The sequence below is a fragment of the Rhinopithecus bieti genome, unplaced genomic scaffold, assembly GCF_001698545.2.
Source record: "Rhinopithecus bieti isolate Rb0 unplaced genomic scaffold, ASM169854v2 scaffold_3316, whole genome shotgun sequence".
Taxonomy (NCBI): Eukaryota; Metazoa; Chordata; class Mammalia; order Primates; family Cercopithecidae; genus Rhinopithecus; species Rhinopithecus bieti.
In genome coordinates this window covers 73,132-90,408 of record NW_016804424.1, presented here as the reverse complement: position 1 = coordinate 90,408, position 17,277 = coordinate 73,132, and the positions used below count along the sequence as shown (strand labels likewise).

General features: G+C 36.6%; 1 pseudogene; it reads right to left on the bottom strand.

The window, feature by feature from the left end:
* Positions 1 to 7,856: 7,856 nt before the first annotated feature.
* LOC108527082 (SNW domain-containing protein 1 pseudogene) lies at positions 7,857 to 9,437 on the bottom strand (annotated as a pseudogene).
* Between the last annotated feature and the right edge of the window lie 7,840 nt (positions 9,438 to 17,277).

The following is a 17,277-nucleotide window of genomic DNA, read 5'->3' as shown; positions in this document are numbered from 1 at the left end:
GTTTTTAATGTTAAAACACCAGAGCCAACTCTAGCTGTCTATTTTTATTATGCTGTATAATTCCACAGGTATTGACATGTGTCACCTGTGTTGCAGTCATATTTGGCCAACTCTTTGTGCTCACCAGGGAAGCATCGATCTTCAGCTTTCATTAAGTGGTAGAAACAGACCATTGGCATAAAAAATTATTTTTAAAAATAAATGGGAGAATTTTCTCCCTGGGGACTACACCACTACTGTTCTCCAGTAATTTGAATTATTGAATGGACTAAATAAAAGTCATTTCTATTCTTTTTCTTCTTTTTCTTTTTTTGTCCAGACAAACCTGAAATGCAAGTTGATTTTTTAAAAATCTTTTATCCCCTCAGCTTGTTAGGATTTATCCTTGAATGTTCTGTTCTGTGCACTCTGCATGGAGTGCTATCACGTATTTATCTAGCAATCTCTAAAAAAAAATACAGAGCTTTTAAAGAAAATAAAAGCTACAAAGCCCATAATATTTGCCAAACTATTAAAGATGATGTGCAATTGTGANATGCAAGTTGATTTTTTAAAATCTTTTATCCCCTCAGCTTGTTAGGATTTATCCTTGAATGTTCTGTTCTGTGCACTCTGCATGGAGTGCTATCACGTATTTATCTAGCAATCTCTAAAAAAAAATACAGAGCTTTTAAAGAAAATAAAAGCTACAAAGCCCATAATATTTGCCAAACTATTAAAGATGATGTGCAATTGTGAGACTGCTTGACAGAAGATTTCAAAAAAAGAAACTTTTCATTTTTTTAAGTCTTTTCTGATCAACGGCTTTAAAGTCCTTCTCACTGTGTCTGCATGGCAGCAGAATATATGAATGACAAACAAGATAACTCATGTAACAATTTTAATTTGATTATATTCTATGCATATTTGTTAAGAACCTACTATATGCAGGAACATGGTCTAGTAGCATTGCTGATTACATTATCCATCTCTTCACCTGTCAATTCAATACTAAAACCTCGACTCAACATTAACTCATTCTAGAAGCTTTTCTTGTTGATCAACTCCTCTACTCCCAGCTAGGTGAAATTCACCTTCTTGTGCTGCCATGTTTGTATCTATGTCATTCCACTAACCCACTGGGTTATAAATGTTTAATGTAATTACATCCCATACTAGGGTTTTTCTTAACATTAAGAACTCTGTCTTTACTTAACATGTTGTGCAGACTGTATGTAGCACAGTAACTGAGTTGAATGAATGAATTCAGCTGAAAAAATGAGTGAATAAAGATGTAGTCAAGAAGTGTATAATATCATAAAAAGCAGATAAGTGTAGAGATCATAACAGTAAGATGTGGTTTGAATGTTTGTCCCCTCCAAATATCAACTGGAAATGTGATTTCCAATGTTGGAAGTGGGGCCTAGTGGGAGGTGCTTGGATCATGGGTTGTTTGGATCATGGGTCTATCATGAGTGGCTTAACACTATCTCCTTGATGGTAGTGAGTCCTCACTCAGTTACTGCAGGAGAAATATGGTTGTTTTAAAGAATCTGGGACCTCCTTTATCTCTCTCTTGCTCCTGCAACAGAAGAATGGACTAACACAATATATGTTAGAATCTGATAAATACCTGAAGAGTGTTAAAGAGCTATAGAGTAGAAGAGTAGAAAAGGTACATTTGTGTGGTCATAAGTAAAGGTAACCTTGGCAATTAACCACAAAAGATGAGTAGGAATTCAATAAGGAGACAAGTCTGGATTGTAGGGGGAAGAATCACAAGGAGGAACAATATGAACAGGTCAGAAGTAGAATAATGCTAATCAGGTAAGAAAGAGGCATAACAAACTGATTAAACCTGCAGACTCTGGGACCAGCCTGTTGAAGTTCAAATCCTGTAGCATCAACCTCTACTTCTAGGGCTGTGAGCAAGTTGCCTAACATTTTGTGTCTTGCTCTTTTGTTTGTTTTGGGATTTTGCTTTTTTTCTCATCTATAAATGATGGATAACAACGGTAACTTCCTCACAAAATTGTTGTGATAATTAAATGATTCAATTCATATAAAATGCTTGACACATGATGATGAGCATTGAAAAAACATGGCTATTCTTTTTAGCTAATAACAAAAAGACTTCCTTCTAGAAGTTTTTTTTGTAAACCAACTCCTCTACTCCCAGCTAGGTGACGTTTACCTTCCTGTGCTGCCATGTTTGTATCTCTGTCATTCCACTAACCCCACTGGATTATAATTGTGTCAAGTAATTACATCACATACTAGGTTTCTTCTTAAAGTTAAGAACTCTATCTTAACATGTGTGGACTGCACATAGCACAGCAACTGAGTTGAATGAATCACAGGTATGAAATATATGTGCAGGAAAACAATGGCCTGTAGACCTTGAAAGAGGTTGTGATCCTGCTATTGAGACTACAAAATTCCAGAGTTGAGACTGCACTTAATTTGTAACATAGCATGGAGAGACATGGCTCTACTGTGTTTTAAGAGCATGAGCCAGCAATGTTGAAAGGAGAACCAGGAGCACAAACCACATGGTAGAGCCAAGGAGTCGAGTTAGAAGGTTCTTTCAGAGCTCTAACTGAGATAACAGAGCTTAGCCTAGAGATCATGAGAATGGGAAGAACTAGATGGATGTGACACTGGGGAGGTGGAACCCAACAAGCTTGACAGATGATTAGATGTGAGGGTGTATTAGTCTGTTCTCTTGCCACTAATAAAAACATACCTGAGACAGGGTAATTTATAAAGGAAAGAGATTTAATTGACTCGTGGTTCCACATGACTGGGGAGGTGTCACAATCATGGTGGAAAACTAACGAGAAGCAAAGTCACATCTTACATGGCAGCAGGCAAGAGAGCATGTACAGGGGAGCTCCCCTTTATATAACCATCAGATTTTGTGAGATTCATTCACTATCATGAAAACAGCACAGGAAAATCCCACCCGCATGACACAGTTACCTCTGACTGGGCCCTTCCCATGGCATGTGGGAATTATGGGAGCTATAATTAAAGATGAGATTTGGGTAGGACCACAGCCAAACAATATGATTCTACCCTGACCCCACCCAAATCTCATGTCCTCACTTTTGAAAACCAGTCATGACTTTCCAACAGTCTCCCAAAGTTTTAACTCATTTCAGCATTAACTCAAAAGTCCACAGTCTAAAGTCTCATTTGAGACAAGGCAAGTTCCTTCCACCTATGAGCCTGTAAAATCAAAAGCAAGTTAGTTACTTCCTAAATACAATGGAGGTATAGGCATTAGGTAAATACAGCCTTTCCAAATGGAAGAAATTGGCCAAAATTAATGAGCTACAGGCCCCATGTAAGTCTAAAATCCATCAGGGCAGTCAAACCTCTAATCTCTGAAATGATCTCTTTTGACTCCATGTCTCGCATCCAGGTCACACTGATGCAAGAGGTGAGCTCCCAAGGCCTTGGGAACTCCACTTCTGTGGCTTCATAAGGTACAGCCTCCCTCCCAGCTGCCTTCACGGGCTGGCATTGAGTGTCTTAGACTTTTCTAGGTGTGCAGTGCAAGCTGTCAGTGGATCTACAATTCTGGGATCTAGAGAATGGTGGCCCTCTTCTCACAGCTCCACTAGGCAGTGCCCCAGTGGGGACTCTGTGTAGGTGCTCCAATCCCACATTTCCCTTCCATACTGCCCTAGAAGAGGTACTCCATGTGGGTTCCATTGCTGCAGCAAACTTCTACCTGGACATTCAGGCATTTCCATATATCCTTTGCAAACTAGGTGGAGGTTCACAAACCTCAATTCTTGACTTCTGTGCACCCGCAGGCTCAATACCACATGGAAGCTGCCAAGGATTGGGGTTTGCACCCTCTGAAGCCATGGGCCAAGATGTATCTTGGCCCCTTTTAGCCATGGCTGGAGTGGCTGGGACACAAGACACCAAGCTCCTAGGCTGCACAGAGCAGGGGGGGCCTGGACCTGTCCCATGAAACCATTTTTTCTCCTAGGACCCTGGGCCTGGATGGGAGCAACTGCCACAAGGTCTCTGGCATGCCCTGGAGATATTTTCCCCATTGTCTTGGAGATTATTATTCAGCTCCTTGTTACTTATCCAAATATCTGCAGCCAGCTGGAATTTCTCCCCAGAAAATGGGTTTTTGTTTTTAATTTCATCATTAGGCTTCAAATTTTTCAAACTTTTATGCACTATTTCCTTTTGAATGCTTTGCCACTTAGAAATTTCTTCCCCCATATACCTTATATTATCTCTCTCAAGTTCAAAGTTCCACATATCTCTAGGGCAAGGGCAAAATCCCACTAGTCTCTTTGCATAGTAAGAGTGACCCTTACTCCAGTTCCCAACAGGTTCCTCACCTCCATATGAGACCACCTCAGCCTGGACCATATTGTCCATACCACTGGCAGCATTCCGGTCAAAGCCATTCAACAAGTCTCTAGGTGGGAAGTTCCAAATTTTCCCACATCTTCCTGCCTTCTGAGCCCTCCAGATCTCTAGGAAGTTCCAAACTTTCCCCATTTTCCTGTCTTCTTCTGAGCCCTCCAAACTGTTCTACCCTCTGTCTATATTACCCAGTTCCAAAGTTGCCTCCACATTTTGAGGTATCTTTAAAACAGTCCCTCACTCCTGATACCAATTTACTGTATTAGTCTGTTCTCACACTGCTAATGAAGACAAACTTGAGACTGGGTAATTTATAAAGGAAAGAGGTTTAATTGACTCACAGTTCCACATGACTGGGGAAGCCTGATAATTGTAGCAGAAGGCCAATGAGGAGCAAAGTCATGTCTTACATGGCAGCAGGCAAGAGAGCATGTGCAGGGGGACTCCCCTTCATAAAACCATCAGATCTCATGAGACATATTCACTATCATGAGAACAGCATGGGAAAAACCCATCCCCATGATTCAATTACTTCCCACCAGGTACCTTCACACAACATGTGGGGATTATGGGAGCTACAATTCAAGGTGAGATTTGGGTTGGGAAACAGCTAAACTATATGAAAAGGCAAAGGAAAAAAAAGAATTTAAAGATGATTCCAAGGTTCTGAGGCTGCTTGGCTAGAGAAATACTTATTCAATAAACTGTGCTTTCCTCCCTACCTCATATTTAAATATTCCGTTTGACATAGCTCAAGTCCTACCTTTTCTGTGAAGCCTCTTTTGATGGCTTTGTCTAGTTCCTTTTGCCCTGGTTGTCTCTACTTCCCAGCTAGTAAGTTATAAGCTCCTTATTCTTTAATTATAATTAAATTAGGATTTTATCACTTCATAAGATAATGTAGTCCTATTTAACACAGTTAAATGTACACCTGACTTGGCCACAAATCTTTGTCTTGTTTTCCAAATAAATAGGAAAGTCCTTTGAGGATACAGACCATATTGTAAATTATCCAACATAGCAGTTAGAATTTATTAAATGTCAAATAAGTAATTAGTAATCAATTCATGGGCCAAATGAAGATCCTTAAATTTTCCTTCTGGAAAATTAAATAGCAGATTGAAAAGATTTTTCCACCCCTAATTCAAAGGTGTTAACAAAAAACATTTCTAGATTCCTAGTTTTTTTGCATTGTGATTGACCATAGCACTGCCAGAATCAAAATATGAAACAAGTGCTTCCTGTTCAACAATACTCTTTATAGACAAGTTTATTATAGCAAAAGTAATGCGAATTAGGTAATAAGTATCTCTATTAATATATAATGAGCAATATTTAACTGAAGTTTTCCACAATGATACTTATAAACCCTATGTTAACAGATAATTTGCCATAAAGTATTTTAGTGTATTCACATATGAGACTATTGAAGACAAATAAAAAATTATTATAAAATCTGGAAAAAATGTCAAAATGTAAATAAATAAATAAAAGATACATATTTTACATAACAAACAACATTGTTTCCAAAATACATGAATGAATTTGGACAGTGAGATGTTTGCTATTCATTGGGAAGAGTGCTTTATAGTTAGAGTTAACATTAATACCATAGGGTTTAAGAATATTCTGCTATTCAATATGTTGATATTCAGTCTTCTACCAACATGAGAAATTGTTGAAAACAGACTGGAATTCAACTTCCTGGTAATAGCCTTCCATTTCTAATTAAAGCACGTTAGAAGATCAAATATTATAAATAAATGCACTGTGCATTTTATCTTAAATATTCTTTTAAAAATTAACATAAAATGAGAAACTTGATATTGATTATTTTTACATATTGTTTTTGTTTTATTTTTTGTTTTACGCTGACTTTCAGAAATGAAAGTTAAACCCAGGGTGGAAGAGTCTTACTGGGAGGTGGAGGATGGCTTTTACCAAATCATAATAAAAAACCTACCTAATCACTGAAATTTAGTAAAGTTTCTCTCGTCTATTCTCAAACTATACTATTACCTGAGATAATTAACTGTATGATATCATTTGCATATTCAGCCCATGGCTATTTAAAAAGCTATTTCAGTCATTATGTGACTTTTCCATTTGTTTTAACACAAATTCCAAAGGCAGCTTTAAAATTACTAGGAATTGTTCTTTATAATTGTGAGTTTGTTTATAGAAAAGGGATTTTAAAATTTTATTCAGAAAATAAACTTCTCAGAAACTGAGAATTTATTGGAAGAAACAGAGAATTTATCATCACTCCCACTTTGAAATATTCCAGGAATTCTTATCAGATGATAGAAATGGCAATTAAGTGAGCTGGGCCTGGACTGATAACGATGGGGAATAGTTGAAAATATCAGCTGTTTCACCTGCTTTTAATCAAGTTTTCTCCGGTCTTGAATTCCTGAGTCTATTTTCCAGGTAATGACTGTGTTGTGGAGTTCTGTCCTCTTCCTCCACTAATATCCAACTTTAATACATCTACATCATAATCATCTTGAGTTAGTTGCTCAAAATGAATTTAGACCCAGACAACTGAAATAAGTTTTCATTTCCTGATCGTTGTTAGGTGAGAAGATCCTGACCTAATACCAGCAACTTCTTTTCTTCTAACTTGTTTTTATTGTCTTACTTACTTCCATTTTGTGTGTAAAAGATATTCCATACACCAAAGTTGTCTAGCATTCTAGTTAAATATTCATAAAGAATGCACATGAACAAAATATCCCAAATTGACTTGTGTTGCTTTCTTGTTACTAATTAGATTCTAACCAATTGAAGTAATTACATAATATACTAAGTCAGATGAGTTAAGCGCTGCTTCAGAATTGCACATTGCTTTTATGAAAGCTTATTTTGTTTTAATCTACATAGAAATAAGGTTGCCAGATTGAGTAAACAAAAATATAGGACACCTAGATAAATTTGAATTTCAGACAAATAAATATGTTTTATATGTCCCAAACATTGTATATCTCATTTTTGTTGTCTAAACATTTTTATTTAAAACAAATAGTTGCACCAAGCAAGAGCTTACTTTGCCCACTCCAAATTAAAACAGAGCACAATAGGGACAAAACTTATTTGGCAGGACCATTACAATATGTGAACACCCTCCTACTCACTGTGGTTGAGGTAACTTTACTCATATGCAGCTGTTCTCACACAAAATATTAACCCCAAACTATTAATGTTGCACAAAAGGAAGTGGTCTTGATTCTGTACGTGGAGCAGCATGTTCTATAAATGCTGAAAGGTGGGAGAAGCACAAACACAACCCACTTTTTAAAAAACATACTTCAAAGTAGAATTTTCTATTCCCTCCGTTCTCCAGTAAAAAAGTAGTGCTGGGATCTGGCACCCAGATTCAGTTTTTGTCCTGACCATTTACAAAGTGTTCCCCCATATGACTTGCATCATTAGGGTTATGGATAATAATAGTTCATTCACTTTGAAGAAAATTGTGTCTAGTCCTTCCTCCTCTTCTTGCCATCATGCTCATATTCCATGGGGCGGCTGCTATCTGAGGGTCTTTTAGAGCCACCATGCTGTTTCGCTTCTTCCAAAAACTTGTCCAAACCAAAAGGATCTTCGCCATACTGAACTGATCCTTCTCGGCCTCTCTGCCTACAACCTGAACCAGAAAACTCCTTGTTGGGAACAAATCTGTTGGTCTTTATTCTTGCTTCTAGGTCAACGCCGTATACGTCCTTGTCCAGATTTTTACTGGGCCTATAAATACTGTGGGCCATATCTTTACCACCTCTCCAGGCTTGATCACAACTATTACAAATTTCATCTTCTCCACCTGCAAATCCACAGTCCATACCCTTGGATTGGTTGATGAGTCTTTGGTCATACTGACCTTCATTGGAAGTTCAAGGATTATGAACACCAAGAGCAATGACTTCACTGATATCCCCATTTTCACTTCTCTGAAGTTTCAACCTTTTATCAGGAGCTGCCCTGGAAAGATTCCAGTCATGCTGTCTCTCTTGTGGCCTGTCATGCCGGATTTCATCCCTCTCACGTGCTTCCCTATCCTCTTTTTCCACATGAGCTTTGATCCCAGCTCTTTGCTCCCTGGCTTTCTAAGCCACTTCTCTAAGTTTCTCTTCATGTTTTCTCTTTTCTTTCTGAGCCATTTTTCTCTCTACTTGGGCACGCATTTCCACAGCTTCACAAGCCTTCTGGTCAGCAATGTAGAGGGCTTCGGCCAGTTTGGCAACATTTTCATTTACCTGTACTGTCTGTAGTCCTCTTCCATCGGCAGCCAGACGTTTGTCTAATGGAATTGTGTAACCCTTTGCATTTTTCCAGTTAGAAATACAAGGAGGAAACTTGCACTCTTGTTGTTCCTTTACAGTCATCTTTCAGCTAGGAGAATGAATGACAGGTACAGGAGAAGAAGGTGGTTCCCGGGGAATTTTCTTATTAATCTTGAATCTTGGAGGCTCCGTTGGATCTTTCTGCACTTCTACCATCCGACTAACCCTCTGTTTAGCTCCAGAGTTGAAAGCCACTCCTTGCTGAGATGGTGTGTATCGTATATACTGAGCAGGAGTCAGTTTGTCAGCTGCCCGAACTGGCATGACAGCAGCGACCTTCTGTGATACAGCTTTTTATAAGGCTACTCTTTCTGTTATCTCTTTTATAGCTTCTTCATCGGCCCTTTGCAAGTCTGGATCATTTGCATTCATAACATCCTTTGAAACCAGGACAGTGTATTTGCTATAAATGACCTCGTCTTTTGACTGTCCTTGTCGAGTGATTACATCATGTTTAATTTTTCTTTTAGAATCCACCAGAATGGCCAGCGCATTAGACATTTTTTTCTTTCGTCCCATATCCAGTGGATACTGAGCCACATGGATCCCTGGAAAAGCACTTCCATCTCCAAAATCCTCTAATAACCGAGGTATCCAGCCTTTCCAGTATCCGTAAGGGGAAGGCTCTCTTCTGGAAGAGACAAATGAAGTCTGCCATGATCTCTGGGATCTTGTCTTTTCTTCAGCCTCAAGCTGGTCCTGAAATAACTGAGTAGGTGCAGGTACTTTTATCTGGCAACGCTATATAAGAAGCACCTCAATTTGTCAAAGAAATACGTTTTTGAAGTTTTCAAACCCAGTGCCACTTGTCTAAAGCAAATGTTTAAGTCCACATTGTGAAGAGCATAATTAATCCATTTAAACAACTTCTTAACATTATGAAGCTGGTGGTTTAAATTTTCTTCTAAGTTGTTATTTTAAAGTTTTCTGGGCCTAATTATTCATATTTATTTGACAAATCCTGCGTTCTGGTGAAAGCTAGAAATGACAATAATCTAAAGCACTTTTCAAGTTAAATCTCTGACCTTAGGGTAAACTAGTCAAGTAGTTGCTATTAATAAGACTGTTAACTTAAAAATGTTCATTAGATAATCTAAAAGCAAGCAGACATAACAACAGATGCCCAGATGGCTAGGGCAGGGGTCTAGGGAAGGTGCATATGCAAAATTGTTACCAAGAAAAAAAAACATAAACAAAATAGTAGAAACTTTACATAGTGATGCAGACTTAATATTCAAATGTTCAAAATGCCACCTTCCTACAATATTGAACTTATTACATCTCAGCCCAATAGAATAATCATTCTTATACTGTTCATCCATAAGCATAAAATATTAATAATAGTCATTTATGAATTACAAAAGCGCAGTGGACCTAACATATATTGACTGGGTGCTGATTTCATTAGATTAATCAAGTGTTTGATATCTTAAAAGACCCTAGTGGCCCAAACACAAAGATTCTGAATGCTATGTCAGTGTGTAGAAAACCCACAGGAGTAATTAAGATACTGTTCACAAATTTAGTATGGACAAATTCCATATACTGGATTTGACAGCCAAGCAGCAGCAATACTGAAATCATTTATAAATGAGAAAAGGACAGTTTTAGCAAGGAAACTCATAGCTTTATTTCATTTATAAAACTAGATATAAATTATAAACAATAGATTTACAAACTGAATCCAAAATAATATTCAAAAATATACTATGCCCAAGTTGGGCTTATCTTGGGAATACAAATACGCTTTTAGCATTGAAAATATATTAAAATTACATGACTAGATTAAAGGAAAAAATCCACAAGGTCATCTAAGAAATGCAGAAATGTTATAAAATTCAACATCTCTTGTGTACAGTAACAATAGAAAACTAAGAAGAGAGGCATCTGCTTAGCCTGAAAAAAGATAGGTATCAAAGTATATCACAAATATCCTCTTAGTAGCAAGACATTAAATGTGTTCCCTTCAAAATCTGAAATAAATTAAGGATTGCAAACAATTGCTACTTTTATTGAGGATCCTTTCCAGTATAGTAAGAAAAACAAATTAAATTAAAGGCATAAATATTTGAAGAATATTTAAAAGAAGAAAATGGTTACTATTCATAGATGACATGACTGACCACATAAAATATCCAAAATTATCTACAGACAAATTTATAGAAATAATGAGAATTCAGTATGGTGGCTTGCCATAAGATTCCTATTCAAAAACAGGTGGTATCTCAGTACATAAGGAATAAACAAACAATGGTTAAAGCAGAGGGTGAAAGAAAAGAGGGAGAGCAAGAGACTATTTACGATAATGGAAACAAAGTGTGTAGAAATATGAGTATAGAAAATGTAAACCTTATTGAAAGATATTAAAGATCTAAAGAAACAGAGGGATATTCTGTGTTCAAGAATATAAAGACCCAATATGTTAAAAGTGTGTATATGTGTATGCGTGTGTATATATGTGTGTGTGTATATATATATTCTTCTCAGTTTCTACCACTGCCCCTTTTATTACCCTAGCCTAATCCACCAGCATTTTCACATTTTTTCTAATTTTCTCCCAGCTGGTCTCCATACTTCTACCCATAGCCTCGGAACATGTCAATCTTGTGCTCAAAATTCCTCAGTAGATTCACGTTTCACCAAATAAATGCTAAAATCCTTAAAATTGCCTGCAAGATGCTAGAGGAACTGGCCCCACAATTATCTGTCAATCACATCTCCTGTCACTCTCTTCTCATTCACTTTGCTCCTAACATAATGACTTCCTAGCTATTCCTCAAACACACCAGTATCCTTCCTGCTCTAGCTGTTTCCTCTACATCGCTAAAGCCTTCATCTAGTTCATGTCCTTGCTAAAATTATTTCTCAGAAAAGTTGATGTAGTTTAGATATTTGTCCTTACCCAAATCTCATGTTGAAATGTAATCCCCAGTGTTGGAAGTGGGGCTTGGTGGGAAGTGTTTGGATCATCCAGTGGATCGCCCGTGAATGGCTTGAGCATCCCCTTCGTGTTAAGTGAGCTCTCACTCTGAGTTCACAAGAGATCTGGTAGTTAAAAAGTATGTGACATCTACCCCCGACCTCACCCACTCCACTTTCTTCCTCACAAGAGCTCCTGCTCTGGCCATGTGATATGCCTGTTCCCTCTTTACCTTCCGCCATGCTTAGAAGCTTCCTTAGGCCTCCCCAGAAACAGATGTCAGTACTATGATTACTGTACAGCCTGCAGAACCATGGACCAATTAAACTGGTTTTCTTTACAAAATACTCAATCTCAGGTATTTCTTTATAGCAATGCAAGAATGGCTTACTATAAAAGACAACCCTGACTGTTATATTGAAAATTTCAACTGGTTCTCTGCTGTGGGAGTCCTATCTCACTTTATTTTTCTCAATGACATTTGTTACCTTCTTATGTACTATATAATTCACTTATTTATTATGTTTATTTTCAGTCTCTGCCCTATTTGAACTTAATCTTCATGAGGGCAGGGATTTTTTTTATTATTGTTATATCTACAGCATAATTAGCAGTTCCTGGAACATATGCATGGCAGACATACCTGACAGCAATAACTTAAATGAAGGATACTGAGAATGACTCTGCATTTTAGACATACCTGATAGCCATAACTTAAGCATCCCCTGAGAATGTGGATGTATCTAAACTATATAAACTTCAGACTTTTTACAAATGGTAGAAAACTGCATCTTTTTACAAATGGTTTTCCTGTCTAGGCTGTCACCACTGGACTGCCTTATATGTAAGTTCTTTGATAAACCTTACGTCTCATTCTCTGGCTCTGGGGCTCTTCTTCAGTCTCTCAGACACAGCACCTTCTTATTAGAATCAATACAGGTCTGGCAGGACGAGATAGTAGGCATTCAAAGAATATTTGTTAAATGTGCAATAAATGAAATGCAATTTAGACTATAATGAGACAGGGATTACTAATAAAATCATTTTGTAATTATTATGTATACCTCCTAGAGTGGAAAAAAGTTAACAAATATAACAATCTGGGGAGAATGTGAATCATCAGAAATTCATACAAATTGCTGCCAAGATTGCAAATTTGGACATTTTTTGGAAAACCTGTTGATATTATTTTGTAAAGTTACACATTCATGTGCCTTGCAAACCGATAAATCTACTTTATGTAGTAACCCTAGAAAAACTTATATATGTGCTTAAGACATATGCAAGAATATTCATAACAGTATGATTAATAATAACATATGGAAGCTACAAAGATGTACAATGAAAAAGGAATAAATAAATTAATAGTGTTATATTTACTCAATTAAATATGAGAAAGCAGTTAAAGTGAATGAAACACAACTATTTGTAAAAATATGGATGCATCTTAAGATGTTAAACAGAAAAGTCCTATAAGACTACGGAAGATATGAAACTATTTTTATAAATCTCAACAGAAATAATATTAGGCTATATTTGACTTTGACTTACATGCACATGTCAAAAAAGCTACATATATGTGTTTGTGTGTCTGTGAGCATGTGTGTGTGTGTTTGTGTGTGTGTGTATGTAAATAAATAACTACAGTCATTTTCTCTGGTGGAAAGGTAGGAGGATGGACATGCAAAGTGTATATGAGTAGATGAAAGTCATGTTAACGTTTTAGTTCTTGAGTTGGTTGATTGGTTTACCAATGTTTATTATTTATTTTTCTAACATATATTATAGATACATACACACATTGTAAATATATCAAATGTAATTTGTATATTTTAAAAGTATTTAAATATTTGTATATTTGAACAAAAAATAACAAAGGGAAAAGGAATTGCAAAATCTCATAGCACTGTTTCACTTTCTTTAAAATAAGTTTGAGTATGTTAGTGATGTGGAACAATTGTTCATCAGCTTCCTTTTCAAAATTCTCAGAGATCTTTTGATCACTGATTAATCCCAAATTCTGTGGTTTGTAATATATTCTATTTAAAGTTTTCATCTTTCAAACTTCTTTAAGAAGTCTCAGTACATCTTTGCAATCCAAGTGTTTTATTTTCGTGTTTCACTTTGCTCTTTTATCAGCTGAAATGACCTTCTGGAATTATTGTGGCATAGAGGAAAGAGGAAGAAGGAAAAAGTCACCTGAAGAAGCATTCTTTCTAACCAGCTCATCTATTCCGCGTCCTTACAAATCATTCAACTGTGTTTATTCTCAATCAAAACATTGCTATTATTAGAATGATGGATAGCCTGTTCTTTACAGTTCTATCATATTTCCTGATCCATGCCAATTGCCTAGCTGGAGCCATGAATATGGCCACAGTGATAGGTGGCTGTGAGGATTTTGTGAGAGGCATTTTCTTCTGCAGGGCAAACAAAATGCTTGGAATGGAGGATTAAAAAATAGTAAAGCTCATTTTCATTGCATTATGTATTTTGATGTATTTCTAATGTATTCCTTTTCAAAATATATCTTTGCTGGAGTAGAGGTAAAGACAGAATGAGCAACAGTTGCTGTTTTATGCACATCAAGTACCCATTTTAAAACTCTTAAAATGCAGCAAAGCAATTTAAAAGAGCAAGTGGCACAGTTGCTTTTTTTAAAAAAATATGTTTTCTCTATAGCTACATTTACCAGACTCAAGATATGCAAGTGAAACAATATATGAATTTAATTTGACTATACCAAGTTTCTTTCAAAACTCTCTAATACAAAGATATTAAATCCATCTATTTATGCATTAAATCCAGATTTCTTAATACAGAGCCAACACTTCTTTCACAGTTATTCAACAGGATTGCATTTTGTATCAAGATATATTTCAGATGTTGAAAAGATTCCACTTTCAACAATACTTTGGAGAAACAACAGCTTTATTAATCATTAGTCAAACGTTTTCTTCCCTTTAAGTCCTCTCCTTGACTTTCTGTAGTAACTGAGAAATTTCCAAGTACGTGAGAATTTGCCTTGCCTATTGAAGTCAAATTATTTTATGTGTTTGAATTACAAATTGAAGGAGGCTATGGTTTTATTGACTCACTTTTGTGTTCAAATGCAGAAGTTTTTGAAATCATTCTGTGCTCATAGTCTGTGATTGCTCCTTCTGAGTACCCTTCTCCTCTTTTGAAGTCATTGTTTTATAAAGATGAAAAAAAGGCATGTTCTATTAGCTAAATCAATATTGATATTCAGGAAAAGATCTAAAATAATTTCTAAAGAACCATTCTTGCATAAAAATAAATCATCTTTGGTAATGTATTTTTTAAGATTTAGGCTTTTATGTTTATGCAAGACTGACTTCTTGCTAAGCCTTTACTCCAAGACATTTCACAATGAAGGTCCCCAGTGTTTGTCCTTGTCATTTTATAGGATTAATTTGATCCATTGTCATTCACCTGACTGCCTTGCACCTCTTGTTAGTGTGCAGTCCCTAACTAAGCCTGAGTATTTGTTCTTCAAACTTTCTAAAATGACTCTTCCATTCACTCTCAGGATGTACCATTTATCATATCTTCAATGGCTGGAGAAAACATACTCTCTTTATGGGTTTTTCAAAACTCTGAAAAATCATTTGTTAAAGGAGGGGTTTCAAAGGAAGTACTGTCTTTCTGGCTTAAAGTTTATGCTTTTTCATCACTTACCATAAAAGGAGCACATTTATAATCATATTTTTTAAAGAGGGTAAAGGAACGGAATTTTTTTTTTTTTTTTTTTTTTTTTGAGACGGAGTCTCGCTCTGTCGCCCAGGCTGAAGTGCAATGGCCGGATCTCAGCTCACTGCAAACTCCGCCCCCCGGGTTTACGCCATTCTCCTGCCTCAGCCTCCCAAGTAGCTGGGACTACAGGTGCCCGCCACCTCACCCGGCTAGTTTTTTTTGTATTTTTTAGTAGAGACGGGGTTTCACCCTATTAGCCAGGATGGTCTCGATATCCTGACCTCGTGATCCGCCCGTCTCGGCCTCCCAAAGTGCTGGGATTACAGGCTTGAGCCACCCCGCCCGGCAAGGAACGGAATTTTAATCTGAATGCTTAGAGGGAAGATGAGAGGCAGCAAGAAGACAAAAGCAAAATGGGAAAGCCAAAGCAGTAAGAAAGGAAAGAAACCTCAGAGACAAATCGAAGCAAAGAAATATGTGTATCATTACTCTCAGAGTATATGGATTTCTAACTAAAATATTAAGTCATTTGAAATGTTCCAAAAACATGAAAATCTGAAATTGATTCTCGCTCTTGAATTCAACGATTAGCATTTCATGAGCTTCTGCCCCCTCTTGGTGAATCTTTCCTTACTAACATTAGTTATCAAGACACTTGGCATTTTTTCACAGCATGCATGAGTCACAACACAGACACCCTTATCCTCAAAATAAATGGATATTGAACTTTGAATAAAACATGCCTCTTCTATCTTAATCTCAAATTTCTGAGTGTGCTCCTGTCTCTTAGTCTGTTGTCAGATTGCCTTCAAGTGATAGTTTATTCTTTTATGCATTCCAGACTGATGAAGGGTGAACCAAGGATTTCCTTGGGAAACATCTGTCCATAAATAGGAAAGGAGTGGGAAAGATGCACTGAGATTCTTATAGGGCCCCAAGTCAACTCTATTAGGCTAAATTTCTAAGAGGTGCTAGGTTCTTAGAAATTTCACGAAGATACTTGTCTGATGGTAATGCGATTAAATTTTCTAAAACGAAATGATTTTCACTTCACTGAAATGTGTCAATCAGAAAGCTTAGTTCAAAAAAGAGAAATATCTTAGTTAAGTAAGAAAATACTCCAGTTTGACTGTTTACTGGCTATAATAATATTCACAAGTCTTACATATCTGCTATCTTTTTCCCACCCAAGGAACTGCTACTTTGTAAGGTGTGGAGAATGGGTATTTTTATTCCATTATATAGATTAGAAAACTAAAACTGGGAGTCATTTGTTATGTCACAAAGAAAAAACTGATAGAATTTCAGTAGAAACTGTAGTCTTCTGATTTTCCATCCAGGACTATTTTATTTATCCATACAGTGTCATTGATTGAGTGCCTGTTACGTACCAAGTATTATTCTGGGTCCTGTGAATAACACTGTCCTGCCTTTCATCCTATTGCTAACTGTATACAAATGTATCAATGAGCAGTGTGTGTGTGTGTGTGTGTGTGTGTGTGTGTGTATAAATGTTACATATGTAAATTAAAATGCATTACTGGAAGACAAAAATAGTTCAAATGAAACTGAAACTGCTAGTATTATCATCCCATTTTCACTATTATTTGTTGTTATTATTGATTCAATTTACCAGGATAGTTATTTCCATTTTAATTACCCTAAATGATAAGCTCCAGAAGTACAGGAATTATTATGTTCTTCTTCATTACTTCAACTTCTAGCAAAATGTCTAGCAAATGGTGGGCATTTAGAAAATGTATTTGGAGAAATGTATTTGGAGAAAATTAAGTAGTAGCTTTGCTCTTCTCACTGACACTTGTTCACTGTACTCCAAATCAATCAGCCCCACTTAAAGTGCAATTAGAGAACAGGGAAAAGTCACCACTGGCACCATCCTTCCATCTCCAGCATCCTACACAGCTC